Source organism: Procambarus clarkii, chromosome 22, assembly GCF_040958095.1.
Source record: "Procambarus clarkii isolate CNS0578487 chromosome 22, FALCON_Pclarkii_2.0, whole genome shotgun sequence".
Classification (NCBI taxonomy): domain Eukaryota; kingdom Metazoa; phylum Arthropoda; class Malacostraca; order Decapoda; family Cambaridae; genus Procambarus; species Procambarus clarkii.
Window position 1 is genome coordinate 26,292,946 of NC_091171.1, and position 13,411 is coordinate 26,306,356.

Sequence of the window (13,411 nt, forward strand, 5' to 3'; positions counted from 1 at the left end):
TAAACTGTCAGATTCCTCCAGGAAAATGGGAGTCAAACTGGCTGATGATTAATTAACATCTGACCACCTCACCGATGTAGGTATACTGTAAGGGGCAGACTATTACTACCAGTTTATTAATGGACAAAAGTCAGCAGGAGGACATTTACTCACAGGTACAGTGTTAAACCTGAAGAAGCCTATGCCTGCCGACAAACGCTACTTTAAGTAACTAAAATTTGTTAGCTGAATATAAATCTCCAGCAATTAAGCATAAAGGAAAATACAGCTGACTATGTAAATCCCAGATTGAAATTGGTACAATTATTATTAGCCGAGGTGGTTTTATGGGCCTCAGTGAATAGTCAGTGAACAAGCCTAAAACAGCTACAAGTCAGCGGCCAATGCCACTGATCCCACTGCAGTCCCAGAACCATACTTGACTGGGGTAATTGACCACATTCGGTCATCTAAGCAAAATAAAATGTAATAACGCTAGAAAGCCTAGAATAACAGGAGTTTAACAGGAAAGTTGACCACCAAGAGAATTCCAACACCTGTAACTCCTATAAGGACAATAGCCCTGAACAAGCTGACACTTAAGGTCAGTCAATAATAACAATAAAATTTACCTTGGGGTAGGTCTCCAAAGGGAAGATCGAAACTACACAAAGTTCCTCTAGATCAAGGATCCCAGTAATCCACCAAGTGAAATAGTTACGTGCAGGGTTGCATCAGTTTTGTTTGGTGCTACTTCTTCATTGTTTTTTGCCTTAATTAAGCAACCCTAGATACGTTTTTGAAGAAGCACCTTAGCACAAATAAAACTGCAACTAGCAATAGCCTGTATGTGAGTATTTTCCAGAGAACTACCTGTAGCGGAACAAAATATGTTGGGATGATCTGTTACTAAATACATTAAAAAATAAATCAGTGAATAGTAACTTAACCCATTCCAAGTCACAGCGACCGAGATCACTGACACCACTGTAAATTCAGAAATATCTTTGATTTTAAAGATTGAACATTTAATTCTCAAACAATTTTAGCTAGGCTATAATTTAATAAGTAAAGAGATGTGCTCGACTTGATAGGAGGGAGATAACTTAGGTTCCCCACACCTGCAACTCTGATACAGGACATCCGTACTGCATACACAGATGTACAACCTTTACTAACGCAAATTTACGTTTATAATTTCGAGGGGAAGCATCAGTGTACGTCAATACTAAACAGTGAACTGCGACCTGTGTCCCCCCCCCCCCCGAGTAATGTCCGACCCCCAAACTACTAACACCTGATACAACTAGTTATAATCGTTGTATTAGAGAATTTCCTCTACTAACCTTATTAATTTCCTGTTAGGAAACATCTAGAAATCACTCAGAAAACGTATAGAATGATTGTGTCAGCCAGCATCGAAGCGGCGCTATTATTAATCTAATATTATTAATATTTTTTGTTTATTATTTCTTTAAATTAAAAAACCTAATTTTAGACTGGAATTAACTAAAACTTGGACAGAATTAAAGCGATCTTCCAACTGAGGTAAAACTTCACCGAAGTGAATGCTTTCTCACTGCTGGAGGAAGAGTCACACCAAGAGTTTAGCACATAACAAATGTGCTTTAAACACTACAAACTTCTTTCTAGTCCAGCTTTAGGAACAATAAATAATGGTTTTCTGGATTTATGATCAATTAATTATGGCATAAAATAACACCTAACTGTTCTCGTCGATGAACGCGTTAAAGTTAGTAGCGTGACTATTATTGTGACACACACCTCAATAGGAGGAGGAAGATGCCACTTGTGTAAAAGATCTGATACGATCAAGTCTCAATCACGAGGGAAGCAAAAATAGTAGTGACGGATATCTAAGTCATCCGTGGTCCTACCACATTACAACACTGCTGCAACCCTCAGACTACGAAACACACGGTATCCGGTCAGTTATATATGCTAACTTATTGATAAATGGCCATACAATCAGGTATTTGAGAGACCTTTTTAAGGTTAAGCCGCAAGGAAATTAAAATATCCACATTGAGCACATGTCTAGTTAGGAAATTATTGCTACTGATTTGAGATTAGCTGTGAGGATAGTTGCTTGACAGTGTTTACGGTGTAAACTTTCCGCAGAAAGAGGTGATCAGCTGAGACCCTGAGGTTACCATCTGAGGCACCACGTGACACCAGTGCCTGGCTATGGGACGCTTGTCTCGCCTGCCCCTCCTGACGTCCCTCTGATGATTCATGTTCACACCTAATCAGCTAAGGCTTACACTAGTCTCAGTAGTTAGTGACTAACCACATAACATTTTCTATTTAATTGTAACTAATGATTATAATTACTATTAAATGACCCCCCAAAAATGTGTTCAGGGTAACACCCAGTAGAAGTTAAAATTGAATAATACAGTCAATTTAATGTAATCAGCTAAATTATAAATTTACCCGCAGGGAAATTCCCCAAACCTGCCATCCCCCCACCCCAGCGTGCAGGGGGGGGGGGGGAACACACACGTGCTCCCTGCCACACCCCTCCCCCCAGCGTGCAGGGGGGGAAAGAGATACACACCGTGCACAGACGGTCGAAGGTCATGAAGATGGTTACATGAAAGTAGCCCCTGGAGGAGGGACTATGCATCTTTCAGAGATGAAATGAGTGGGAACGACATGGAGAAGAAAGATGGGAAGGGGAAGATGGACGGAGGAGGAGGAGGGGAAAGACGGGTGGAGGAGGAGGAGGAAGACGAGCGGAGGAGGAGGGGAAAGGGTAAATAATGAGAGAATGAGTGTTAAATGATAGCTCATTTGCGTAAGAGAGAGTACATGGTTGTGAGTAAGGTCTTTGTGGCCAGGGAGGGCGTGGCCAGGGAGGGCGTGGCCAAGGAGGGCGTGGCCAGGGAGGGCGTGGCCAGGGTGGCTTCCTGACCACGCTGGAGGGCCAGACAGAACAAAGTCTCGAGGCTTGATGCAGTGACCTGGGCTCCCACGGGCCGGGTCAAGTGATGGTGACAGTAGAGGGTCAGGTCAGGTCACACCCTCCCCATAGGGGCCAACAGTTATGGACTGGTTCCCAGTCAATTTCACCCCGATTGTGTATATCATGTGTGTGTGTGTGTGTGTGTGTGTGTGTGTGTGTGTGTGTGTGTGTGTGTGTGTGTGTGTGTGTGTGTGTGTGTGTGTGTGTGTGTGTGTGTGTGTGTGTGTGTGTGTGTGTGTGTGTGTGTGTGTGTGTGTGTGTGTGTGTGTGTGTGTGTGTGTGTGTGTGTGTGTGTGTGTGTGTGTGTGTGTGTGTGTGTGTGTGTGCGTTATTACCTAAGTGTGGTTTCAGGATGAGAGCCACGCTCGTGTTGTCCCGTCTTCCCAGCACTCTTTGTCATATAACGCTTTGAAACTACTGGCGGTTTTGGCCTCCACCACCTTCTCATCTAACTGTCCAACCACTTTGCTGGACTGTAGAGCAACGGTCTCCCTTCATACAGGTCGGCGTTCAATCCCCGACCGTCCAAGTGGTTGGGCACAATTCCTTTTACCCCCGTCCCATTCCAAATCCTTATCCTGACCCCTTCCAAGTGCTTTATTGGCGTAATGGCTTGGCACTTTTTCCCTAATAGTTCCCTTCTCACCCAACTTGTCCCAACCGTCTACCATTGTTTACAAAGTGAACACTCTAATATTTTTTTTCGACACCTTTGTTTCCTTAGGTTAATCTATGCACTTTTGTTCTTGAGGTTGGCACTTGTCAAGACTTCCTCGTTTTCAGTTTTGTCGGTTCCTGATAATTACCTTATCTTCAGTCTGCTAGTTTTGACATATTCAACACCTCTCCTCGTAGCTCTTGTCTTTCAGCTCTGGAAGCCATTTCGTAGCATGCCTTTTTACCTTTTCCAGTTCAGTGATGTGCATCTTGAGATGATGGGCACCATGCAACTGCTGCATACTAAAATTTTGGTTTCTCGAAAGTCGTAAACAATTTCTTCAATATTTTACCACAGATTGTATTTAAAAGCGATTCTGAAGTTGGAAAGCTTAGCACAGGCTCCTCGCACAATGTTCTGAATGTGTTCCTCTGGTGACAGTCTACTACCCACAACTATCCCGAGATAGCTTTCAATGTCAGTTTGCTTGACCTTTCCACATAATTTGTAGGATATGTGTGTGGTCTATTTCCTTCTATTCCACATGCCATAACTTGGTATTTATTCATACTGAATTTCATTTGCCAAGTGTTGCTCGTGTATTTATTTTTGTCCAGGTTGAAGGCATGACAATCGTCCGAGTCTCTTCTCTTCCCTCGTAGCTCATTAGCATCGTCAGTAAACATGTTCACATAGTTCTGTATTCCCTCTGGTAGATTGTTTAAATAAACAATGAACATTACTGGTGCAAGAACTGAACCCTGAGCCTTGTAACACGTCTCTAGTCTGACACTCTGCTTCTGATTACTGTACTCATTTTTCTGTCATTTAAAAATTTGTCATCTATGTCAGCAGTCTACATGTCACCCAATTTTCAGAACAACCTTTTGTGTGGGACTATATCAAAAGCCTTTTTTTGATCCATTTAAATGCAGTCAACCCAACTATCTCTTTCCTGTAAAATCTCTGAGGCTTTATCATAGATATTACCTTGCGGCTATCTTTTGTAGCTTCTGGGGATCAACGGCCCCGCGGCCCGGTCTCCGACCAGGCTTCCCGGTTGGTCGTCTGGTCAACCAGGCTGTTGGACTCGGCTGCTCGTAGCCTGACGTATCAATCACTGCCTGGTTGATCAGGTATTCTTCGCAGTAACAAATCTACTAAGTAGATTTGTTACAAAGGATCTTCCGGATAAAAAACCATATTGTCTCTGTTATTATATCAGTTTTCACCACGTGTTATACCCATTGGATTTAATTATTTTGCCAGTGTTTTGACTACTCTGCTTGTCAACGATACATGTCTATAATTTAGAGTCTTCTCTGCAACCGTCTTTGTAGGCTGGAACTATGTTTACCTTTATCCATATATCTGCTATGATTATTGTACGTAAAGATGCCTGAAATGTCAGTTGAAGTTGAATGCTGAGCTCAGGTGCGCGTTCTCTCAGAACCTGAGGTCAGACTCCACCTGGGCCAACTGCTTTGTTCCTACTTAGCTCCATGAGTATATTTTCTGGTTCGTCTAGAGACACCAATGTACTCTATGATGTTCCTTGAAACGGGCATTGTGTCTTTTTTTCTGAAAATCCTAATATTGAACAAACAGGTTACAGCTGTTCATTCGATGTTTAACACATTTCCTTTTCATTCTCTATGAATCAGTTTCCTATTTTCAGTCTCTGGATTTTATCCTTTTACCTGCAGCTTGCTTTTTTGTCTTGATCTCACAATGTATGCTGAACCAATCTCGCTTCCAAGTTCTGCATCTCTGTTTCCGTATAAATATTTTATGCCTTTGTTATTTATCTCACAAAATTTGGCTTTCTTACCTAATAACAAATTTTCCAATCAAATTCATTAAAAAAAATCTTGCTAAGTTCCCCATAGTCACCCCTCTGGAAATGAGGTTTTCAACCGGTATATTTCCACCTTTTCTTCTAGATTATAACACATGCATATTTGAGTTCCAACAGGACATGGTCGAGTTTTGCCCGAGGGAGGAAGGTATTGAAAGTGAATTATATTTTCCCATATCTTCCTCTTTTCTGGTAAATGCTAGATAATTTTGATACAGGAAGATTTCCAGGATAAGGTTTTTAGATCGGCCGGTCCAAAGCTCCTCCGTTCTTGCTTCGTAGGCTTCCCAGTCTATTGTTTTCAAATTGAAGTCACTAAGTATAAACAATCGAGATTTATCTTTATCTGTTCTTGCTTTCATGATCACTATAAGACGTTCTCTTTTGTTATGAAGCACTTATTGAGCCCATGTGTTGCTTGCTGGTGGACGGTAGGTAATAACTCCTCTCAGTTTATTATCCTGATTGCTGATCTCCATGATATAAAGTGATAATAATTATTGCCTCTACTCCAGTGTGAATACGTGTGAGTGAATGTTTACCATTTCTGCCTGCAGGATCTAGAACTCCGCCTTTCTAACCCTCGGTTGTTTAATATACTTATTAAACTTATTTTTACTCTATTATATCTACTATATCTAAATATCTACTTATATTTACTATATCTAAAATCTATATCTATCTACTATATCTATATCTAGGGAGTCGGTCGGCCGAGCGGACAGCACACTGCACTTGTGATCCTGTGGTCCCGGGTTCGATGCCGGGCGCCGGAGAGAAACAATGGGCAGAGTTTCTTTCACCCTATGACCGTGTTACCTAGCAGTAAAATAGGTACCTGGGTGTTAGTCAGCTGTCACGGGCTGCTTCCTGGGGGTGGAGGCCTGGTCGAGAACCGGGCCGCGGGGACACTAAAGCCCCGAAATCATCTCAAGATACTACATATTTTACTCATTCACACATACACACACACAGACATCCCCAGAATGCAGCCCGTAGCAGCTGTATATCTGTTGACCAGACCACACACTAGACCACACAAATCGAAAACGACTTGAGAATGGTCCAGGACGGACCGAAACGTCGTCGTCCCTTCACCTTCTAGTGTGTGGTCTGGTCAACATACTTCAGCCACGTTATTGTGACTCATCGCCTGCAGCTGTATATCTCCCCGGTACATATTTACTGTCAGGTGAACCGAAGCGTTAAGTGAAAGAAATTTTGCACATTTTGTTTCTGCCTTGACCGGGAATGTGAGGTCTTCTTGTTGCAACTTCTATCCTGATAACCTTGCACCTGTCAGGGTTAAAGTCTAGTGACCATTTCTTAGACCATGTGTGTGTGTGTGTGTCTGTGTGTGGAGAATAGTAATGGTTTTTCTTTCTCGCTGGTTAGTTTACACTCTCCTTTGTTTAGTCTGGGGGTGGAGAGGGGACAGGTGGAGGTGGAGGAGGGGAGAGGTTAAGGGGGGGATGGAGGGGGAAGGGTTGAGGAGGGGTTACAGGGGTTAGGAGTGAAAGGTAACGAGGGGTAGAATAATAAACATTGGAGACAATGAGCTCTTTATTATTATAATTATTATTTTTTATTATTATTATTAATATTATTATTATTGTTTTGTTTACAAGAAGAGGTTGCCAGTTATTGTTATTATTGACTGTTAAATATATGTGGGGCGTGCTGCGAGCAGGTGTGTGTGTGTGTCGTGAGCATTAGCAGCCACAGTCACTGTACAATGATCTTGTGACACATATGAAAGGCTTATCAAGTGAGAGTCAGCCTCCCTCTCTCTCTCTCTCTCTCTCTCTCTCTCTCTCTCTCTCTCTCTCTGTCTCTGTCTCTGTCTCTGTCTCTGTCTCTGTCTCTGTCTCTGTCTCTGTCTCTGTCTCTGTCTCTCTCTCTCTCTCTCTCTCTCTCTCTCTCTCTCTCTCTCTCTCTCTCTCTCTCTCTCTCTCTCTCTGTCTGTCTCTGTCTCTGTCTCTGTCTCTCTCTCTCTCTCTCTCTCTCTCTCTCTCTCTCTCTCTCTCTCTCTCTCTCTCTCTCTCTCTCTCTCTCTCTCTCTGTCTGTCTCTGTCTCTGTCTCTCTCTCTCTCTCTCTCTCTCTCTCTCTCTCTCTCTCTCTCTCTCTCTCTCTCTCTCTCTCTCTCTCTCTCTCTCTCTCTCTCTGTCTCTGTCTCTGTCTCTGTCTCTGTCTCTCTCTCGTGCTAGTATAATGTTGAACTGTGTTGGAAATTGAAATAATGCTGAATGCTGAAATTGAATAATGATGAATTGCACACACACACATACACACAGCTCTTGTGTGCAATAATGCCGGTGTGTAGCTCTGTGTCTGACGGAAGCAAGCCTTGTTGCTGTCTTTGCAAGGCATCTTAGAAACTCCGGCGCCCTCAACTTTAACTTGTTTCTTATTGAGTAATTCATGCCCAACTTGGGTAAGGAAAACAATTGTGCATTTCCTAATGATATATTTAGCGGCTTGTTCTTGTGTGTGTAAAGTTGGTGGAATAACCTACAAGCTTTGCTTTAGCCCTCGCCTGGTGCCTGGCGGTGTTGGTCTGGTGGTGACTGTCTCAGTGTCACCCTCAGTGTCTTACCTGTGTCACCCTCAGTGTCTCACCTGTGTCACCCCTCAGTCTCTCACCTGTGTCACCCTCAGTGTCTCACTGTTTTTTTTTTTTTTTTTTTTTTTTTTTTTTTTTTTTTTTTGAGATATATACAAGAGTTGTTACATTCTTGTACAGCCACTAGTACGCGTAGCGTTTCGGGCAAGTCCTTAATCCTATGGTCCCTGGAATACGATCCCCGCCGCGAAGAATCGTTTTTCATCCAAGTACACATTTTACTGTTGCGTTAAACAGAGGCTACAGTTAAGGAATTGCGCCCAGTAAATCCTCCCCGGCCAGGATACGAACCCATGACATAGCGCTCGCGGAACGCCAGGCGAGTGTCTTACCACTACACCACGGAGACTGTTACGACCCTGGGTTCTCCAGTGGAAACCAGAGGTCAAAATTGAGCTATTAAATTTTCTGGTAGTACAGTTGAGTGCATCTCGAGCGGCAATTGTTTGTATCTTCCCTGCCAGACGTAAGACTATTATTGTTTCTCAAAGAGCATTTAAAGACTGAGCTGGGGGTTGATTATTAAATAATAACATATGCACCAACTTTGCTTACTAATACTTTCTAATCATTTGTAAAGTAACAATACGTTGCATAGGGGAAGATCTTTAATGTGCTTAGCTGCACGATCAATTAGGCTCCTTCCGGCACCACGACATGGGAGGCCTAGCTGGTCGCTAGGAGGTTCTTCTCTGGCTGGCGTTCATGCGGACGAGACCTACTCTGTGGCTGCACCCCTAATCTCCTCCCTTCTCCTCTTACTTATTTCCCTTACCTTAAGTTCTTGTACCATTAAGTTAAGTATTGTATGATTTCTAAGTGTACCTACTCTGGTAGTAACGATTGGTGAGACCTGGGGATAGTATTTGCCAGTGTTTTGGGTATCCCTAAGTGTTGTGTTTTGTATTAGGGTCCCACGTGGTATCACTACCCTAAGCTGCATCCAGCTTCAGTGCTTATCCAGTAGTACTTTACCCTAGCTTGTTATTAGTGTAAACCTTGTATCCTGCCTATGTGGACCAAGGCTTTTAACGTAAGATAGTGTGGTAAAGTTATTATTATTATTGTTATTGGTGTGAGTGTATATGGGGGGTTGTTAAGGGGTTAATAAATAAGTACATGAATTACAGAGTATCCCTTCTTCCTGTGTGGGAGCGCATTGATCAACCCTTAGACTAACATATATGGTCTAGTAGCAAGTTATTACTACTGTGGATAGTTTATTTTGGGGGCCGGGCCTTTTAGCTCTCCCATATTTGATACTCTTGTCTTCTAACTACCCTTACCCCTTAATAGTACCAAGTCCCCCATAGAAGCCAATACACCATTATTTATAACAAGTGGTTGGCCAGTCCGGGAGGAACATTATAAGTGTAAAAAATTAGATTCTTGAGTGCCAAAACTAAAATTTGTTGTTTCCGCAGAACGGTTGTGTGCTAGCCTAGGGTCCAGCTCATCTAGCTAAGGACATTCTTGCACTGACTGGACACCCAGCTGGATCCCTTCACGATTAAGGTTAGTGTGGCCTTGTGTTAGGGGCCGTGCAAATTTTTGTTTTTTTCCAATTTTTATTTTTTAATTTTTTCTTTGGCTGGGAGCTAAAATTATTAGTGATGTCTTCTGAAATGCAGAGACTGGCAAGCGAGCCTTCAGTGGTAGAGATAAAGAAACTTAAAAAGTCTAATTTAGTATTGTTAGGCAAGGAATTTGGCCTAGAATTAAATGACGCGGATAAAAAGTGGACTTTGGTGAATGAAATATTACAACATTGTATTGATGAAGAACTATTGGCAAGTGATACACCTTTATGCCAGCCTAGCCAAGCAGAAAGTGCAGCTCATAAGGATAGAGAATTAGCTCTAGAGTTAGCAAGAATAAAATTAGAGGAGCAAAGACTCAAAACCGAGGAGGCTAGAATTAGAGCGAATGCCACTGGACCTCCACCTGCCGGGGATTCAAACCCCAGGCATTATGAGAAAAAGCATAATTTGCCTGAATTTTCCGAGTCTGACCCTGAAAGGTTTTTCAACCATTTTCAGAGATTGGCCACGTCCATGAACTGGCCAAAGGAAGAGTGGGTGAAAATCCTACAGGGAAGACTTAGGGGTAAAGCACAAGATATTTTTATAAACATGCCTGACGACGAGTGTTTTGAATATGATAAAGTCAGGGAATGTATTTTGCGGGCATATGAAATTACTCCTGAAGCTCACCGCCAAGTTTATCGCAACCTTAGGCCTACTCACAACCAACCGCTCACTGAATTTGTGAATGATCAAATTCGATTGTTTGATAGATGGATTCGCTCGGCGAAAGCTGAAACATACGAGGCTCTCAGGAACTTAATTTTAATGGAGCATTTTATAGATATTATGCCAGAGAATGTTTCACAGTACATTAGAGGAAGGGTAGACGTAAATTCCAAAATAGGGGATTTGGCCAAGTTGGCAGAAAACTACCAATTGGCGGGCAAAAGGCCCAATAAAAATAATTATACCCCACAGAGTAGCAAAACTTATACCCACAGCCAGTCCAGACCAGCTCATTCTAACCCTTTAACTAATGCACCTTCTGTTTCAGACATAACTAACCCTGTTAAAGTGTCTAGCCCCACGGCACCTAAGGGTGAACCGAAGGGTAATTCTGTTAGTAATGTCTCTTCTCCCCGACGTTTTTGTGGTCACTGTAATCGTTCAAACCACAATATTAGCCGTTGTTGGCAACTGTACCCGGAAAAAAGACCCAATGCTCTAGTTGTGACACAGGGCTTGAGGCCTTCAGAAGGGTTAGGGAGTAAGACCTCCAACCCACAGTGGTTGGACTTGCTTACCCCATTCTTATCGAAAGGGAGACTACTTTTGTCTGAGGGTTCTTCCTGGAAGGACGTGGTGATCTTCCGAGACACCGGTGCCATCCAGACTTTAATTTTAGAGAGTGCGTTGCAAGGTGCCAACACTCTCAACACTGGAGAGGTGGTACTGGTCGAGGGTGTCACTAGTGATACTCGAGCAGTACCCCTCCATAAGGTTACCCTGGAATCTGATTTCCACAAGGGTGTTTGTACAGTCGGAGTCACTTCATACCTACCTTTCCCTAATGTTGATGTAATAGTTGGTAATGATTTAGCAGGGGATAAGGTAGGGGACTCCAGACTGCCTATTATGTTGCCTACCCCTAAGGTTTGCCTGGATCCACCCGCCGCAGAGGATAATGTTGTGTACCCTGCGTGCGCGGTGACCAGGTCTATGGGACTTAAATGTAAGGGCAGCCCTGTGCTTGCCAAGGTGGTAAATCCCGAGGTCACGAGGAGCTTTCCGAGTGGTGAAAACCAAGTGGACCTCGCGGACACATTCATGGCCCGACTCGATGACGTGGCCGAGGACATTGTGGAGAGCCTGCCACCGCCATCTACCGAGAGTAGTGGGGAGGTGGAGAACACTGTTGAGCCTCGGCCAATGGCATCTGACCAAGGCCTAGATGCCTCCTTGAGTGAGTTACAGAAAGCTGACCCCACTCTTGCAGATTGTCATGAAACAGCCGTCTCTATGGAGGAAATTGTAGACGCAGCAACTGGGTACTACTACAATGATCGGATTTTGATGAGAAAATGGAGACCACAGAGTGCTCCCTTGTCAAATGAGTGGGAGGTAGTCCACCAGGTTATGTTGCCGACCTGCTATAGAGAAAGAGTTTTGGCAGCTGCTCATGATGATCCTATGGGGGGACATCAAGGTATAAATATTACGTATCACAAAATTTTAAAGTATTTTTTCTGGCCCAAGCTGAAAAGCGATGTGGCAAAATTTTGTAATGCGTGTATTGTTTGTCAACTGGTTGGGAAACCAAACCAGACTCCACCTAAAGCTCCTCTAAAGCCTATTGTCGTGCCAGAGGAACCATTTTCTCATGTGGTAATGGACTGTGTTGGACCATTACCTAGAACTAAGTCTGGTAATATTTACCTAATCACAATGATGTGTATCACTACTCGTTACCCAGAGGCTTTTGCTGTAAGGAACATCCGAGCAAAAACTGTTGTTGCTCGTATGTTGCAATTTTTTTCCACTTTTGGACTGCCTCGGGTCGTGCAAACTGACAATGGTACTAATTTTAAGTCTGATATTTTTGAGCAATTTTGTAAGGAACATGGAATAACTCATAAGGTTTCCAGCCCATACCATCCACAGAGTCAGGGGGTAATTGAACGTTTCCATCTAACTCTGAAGCAGATGTTGAAGACATCGTGCGAGAGTTCCCACACCTTCTGGGATGAGAATTTACCGTATGTTTTGTTTGCGGCTAGAGAGGGATTACAAAGTTCACTGGGTTGTTCTCCTTTTGAGTTAGTCTTTGGCCATAAAGTTCGTGGACCCTTGCAAATGTTACAGGAGAATCTGTTAGGGAACGTAACGTTAACCGAAGGTTCGGCTTTCTTTGCGCAACACCACCAGAGACTCAAGGACTGCAAGGCGGCTGCATTAAAGTATCTTGGCAAGGCCCAAGAAAAGATGAAAGAACGTAACGATGCTAAATCCAAGTTACGGGTATTTCAGCCTGGCGACCCTGTCCTGGTATTAAAGCCTCGACTAGGGAACACTATGTCCCACAAGTACGAAGGCCCCTACATTGTGACAGAAAAGACTGGGGACCTCACGTACAAAGTGAGGCACTCTGACAAACGTAACCAGGTAATGCTCATACATGTAAATCGACTGAAGAAGTTCCAGGGCCCCAGGCCCTGGAACTTCTGAACACGGCAGTGCCGTGTTCAGAAGTACAAGTATCTGGGCATGTATGTTGGATACACATGTGAGAGTAAAAATGCTGAAATAAATCATATCAGCACCTTATGTAAAGCCCGTCTGCATCCTCTGAAAGCACTGGCTTTTTCTGGTAAAGGTGTTGGGGTACCTATCTTGCGGATGTTATACATAAGTACTATTCGGTCCCTGATAGACTACGCAGAACCCGTATTGTCTTACACAGGCCAAGGCAGAATTAAAAAAATAGAGCTGATACAGAACGAGGCTATGAGGATTATTCTTGGATGTCAAAGAAATGCAATGATTGAAATAATGAGAATGTAATTAAATTTACAGTGTGTGTGATAGAGTCCGTGACATTAACACTAGAGTATCTATTCGTTTCATGCGGAGAAAAGGAGGGGATAAGCTGTTTGAGAGCGTTCAGACCTGCTTGAGTGACGTACACACTTCCAAGAAACTGAGGGAGACACGCTACACGAGGGGATTAGCTCATGACCTCAGGGAATACGACGTACTTGACTGCTGTAAACCCTCTCG

The 13,411-nt window shown here is 43.3% G+C and overlaps 1 protein-coding gene across 1 annotated transcript in view; it reads left to right on the top strand.

Moving 5' to 3' along the window:
• LOC123758309 (U-scoloptoxin(01)-Cw1a-like) overlaps positions 1-13,411 on the top strand; it is a 207,017-nt gene that overhangs the window by 164,302 nt on the left and 29,304 nt on the right. Inside the window, exon 2 of the mRNA XM_069329615.1 lies at positions 9,533-9,623. The gene's annotated coding sequence lies outside the window, so the exon portion shown is untranslated. The remainder of the gene's footprint in view (positions 1-9,532; positions 9,624-13,411) is intronic.